This window comes from Meleagris gallopavo, chromosome 30 (assembly GCF_000146605.3).
Source record: "Meleagris gallopavo isolate NT-WF06-2002-E0010 breed Aviagen turkey brand Nicholas breeding stock chromosome 30, Turkey_5.1, whole genome shotgun sequence".
NCBI classification, from domain to species: Eukaryota; Metazoa; Chordata; class Aves; order Galliformes; family Phasianidae; genus Meleagris; species Meleagris gallopavo.
Window position 1 is genome coordinate 4,173,758 of NC_015040.2, and position 3,373 is coordinate 4,177,130.

Genomic DNA, 3,373 nt, shown 5'->3' on the forward strand with positions numbered 1-3,373 from the left:
TAATAAAATGTATTTGAAAAGCAGGTTTAAATAAATACAGGGATTTGTTTACAAGAAGCAGTGCTTTTCAATCGGATCCTATGGCATACTACATAAGAGGACATTTGTCTCACAACTGAGGCACAGAGGAGTGGAGTGCTGGATCACATCTGCCAACTGCACCAGCTCAGCACCTACCCCTGCACGTCACCCAGCTGAATTCCCCCTCCAAGACTAAGGAGGCGGTTATCCAAGAACCCTGGAGCAGTCCTTCTCCCAGGGACCCCTCCCAGCTCCCTTCAGCAGGAGCTCTGCAGAAGATGACTTGCGTATTTTCCCAAGCAGCACAAAGCCACTGAGGCTGGCTTCTGCTGCACTCACATTCCTTTTCATTGACAAAAGGCAGAACTGTAACATGAGCAGGAACATAACGCTTTCAGCATGAACTTTCATAGCTGTTGAATCACTGGTTTTTAATTGCTCACAGAGACTTTCAAATTAAGCTGCGTGTAATCCCTTTACCTTGCAATGCACGGGGTCATATGCAGGTAGCATGTAACCTGCTTTAAAATCTGCCTTCCAGCAAGCACAAACACACTGCCATCAGTCAGCAGTTTAAGAGCAGACAAACTCCCACAGCCTGGAAAGCTCCATCAGTAGAGAGCATCCTTGTTCTGCTCTGCTTCTCATGTCAGGAGACACCTCCAGTCCCTCTGTAACTCACACAGGCTTTACATTCTGCAGACCACTTGCAGGAGCTGACTCACCCCCCGTGGAGAAACCAACAGGCGCGCAGGGCTCAGCCGTGGTCACAGCTGCACTGTGTCACCACACAGCCAGGAGGTACAGATGGGCTGCAGGCTGAGGGAAAGCGGCCTGGGTGCAAGTAACACCCTGCTTATGGCTCCTGCATGTTTCCTTCTGTTTTCCCAGAGCAATGATGCTGGCTTACACTGTGCCAGTGAAATTAACAGAGGATCCCCTGGCCAGATGAAGGCCCCCTTGTACTCCTTTAGTAGTACAGCTGTAAGTGGTTTGCCTGATCAGGAATAAGGCATCCTGCTTTCTCCTGGGGACACCTTTCCAGGACAAGACAGTCCTTTCCTAAGGCTGGCCTGGAAGCAGACTGCAAGATTTAAAAGCCACTTCTGAAGGAACAACATTAATGAGTATAGCACTCTCAGGAAACAGAGAAGGCAAGAAAGACTGAAGTACAGGAGACAGATGTGAGGTCAGCTCAGAGACAGCAAAGTAATTTCAGAGGCAGAAGCCCACGTCTGGCAGAGGTGCCTGGGTGTCTGGACTGCAGAGCCAGCCTCTGCCCCTCCTTGCCCCCAGCTCTCCCTCTGCTCACACTGACCATCTAGCAGCCACAACAGGGCATGTAACAGCAACGGGGCCTCCTCCTCCTTCTCCCCACCCAAGGGACACCCAAAGCCAACTGCGGGGTGTAGCTGCTGTGAGACGACCAGGGTGCATTTCCAGATGCTCTCCCACAGTACCACCGCTCCCTGCCTTCCATCACCTGAAGCAGGCAACCACCTCCACAGCCCTGCAGGTTCATCCCTCCCAGGCACCTGTAGAGCACAACACTCGGACTGATAGGGGTTAAAACATCTCCCACACAGCTCACGAGTTACCTTTTCATTTTAAAAAACAAAAACCACACAAAACTCCTCAATGGGCTTTATCCTAATTTTCCTGGGAAATAATGACTTTCTGTTATTAAATAATGTAAAGTGATTGAGGTGAGTCATAAAGCATTTGTATTAACACTAATGGATCCACGATTAATTTTTTTCTCTATTTTATTATTATAAAACTTGTCAGTATCTAACCCCCTCTGCTTCCTCTGTCCTCCCCATCACATTTTCTTCTCAGGGGAGGTAATCAAGACTTCACTTGAATTACTCATTACTTGAAAGGCTCTGCATCACAATACGATAATGGGACAGTTTCATAATTACGATAAAAATCAGGGCAAGAGAGAACTAGAGAGTCTTTCAGTCACCCAGAAATGAAATAATTACTTCAAAATATGTTTTTAAATAAGGTCGTTTTGACTTTCTGCTAGGCAAAGAGAAACCAACCAGCACACAGAAGTTGAGCATCAGTTTCACTTTGGGATGCCCACCCTCCCTCCCCACAGCACTGCTTCCTCCTCTGCCTGCCCAGCACAGCGCTGCACAACCACAACTGCACCCCTGCAGTGAGCGTTCTGCTTTTAAACGTTGTCTACAAAGTAATGAAATGATTAGAGGTGCTGTGTCTTCCTTTGAGTGGCTGTTACGTAGTTTCAGGAGGCAGACATGGTTTGTCTTTCTTGATGGGCACAAAGCCAGGCTGGTGGGACTTGAGCACCCTGGTGCAGAGGGAGGTGTCCCTGCCTATTGCAGGGGGGTTGGAAGTAGATGATCTTGGGGGTCCCCTCCAACCATTCTATGATTCTATGCTTTACAGGATGCAGAATGAAACCCGTAACCCTGCATTTTACCACTGATGTGCCTAGAGGCAAGCCACCTATTTAGGACAGCAGTTTCCCACTTGCCGTGGAAAACACCACAGGAGCTCAAGGTTTCTTACTATTTTTACCCAAAGATCCGCAGGCTTACATGGCACATTTAAACTCCTGCCTCCAGGAGAGGGACGCAGGTGGTGGTGATGAGGAGAATTAGCCCTGCTCACAGCTCCGAGATCCCACAGGACGTGAGGCTGGGTTAGACCTGACAAACATTAATGATTACTCTTATTATTCCTCCTAGAACCAGTCCAAGGCACCAGCAGCTAAAGATATGTCAAAGTCACCAGACGTTACACATTGTGCAAGACTCTGAAGAAGCTGGAACGTGTATCTGAAAGCGAGAGCCCCGCACTGTGGGACAAAGCAGGGCCGGTAGGCGCGCAGTGCTGGGCCGCAGGATGGAAGTTCTGCTCAGCGCCGCTCCCATCTCCACATGGACAGCAATGCTGAGCCCTGGGGGGCGGCAGCCCCAGCTTTGGCTGGCACAGCAGGGAGCGCAGGTGGTGAGGCAGCGTGAAAGGAGATGGAAGGTGACAGGAGATGGAAAGGGCCATTGGTCCACTTTCAAAAACAGAGCGCTCAGCCCAAACCTCATTGCAGCCTTACAGTACCTAAAGGGAGCCTACAAACAGGAGGGGAATCGACTCTTTGAAAGTGTAGATAACTGCAGGACAAGGGGAAATGGTTTGAAGTTGAGGGAGGGAAGATTTAGGTTGGATGTCAGGGAGAAGTCCTTTACAGAGAGAGCGGTGAGGGCTGGAACAGCTGCCCAGATGCCCCATCCCTGGAGGTGTTCAAGGCTGGGTTAGATGGAGCCCTGGGCAGCTTGGTCTAGCATTAGATATGGATGTTGGTGGCCCTGCCTGTGGCGTG

General features: G+C 49.8%; 1 long non-coding RNA gene across 2 annotated transcripts in view; it reads right to left on the reverse strand.

Annotated features, from left to right (window-relative positions):
* LOC109363740 overlaps window positions 1-3,373 on the reverse strand; it is a 13,281-nt gene that overhangs the window by 9,344 nt on the left and 564 nt on the right. For both annotated transcript variants that reach the window (XR_002109568.1, XR_002109565.1), the window contains exon 2: window positions 2,592-2,702. This is a non-coding gene — a long non-coding RNA (uncharacterized LOC109363740). The remainder of the gene's footprint in view (window positions 1-2,591; window positions 2,703-3,373) is intronic.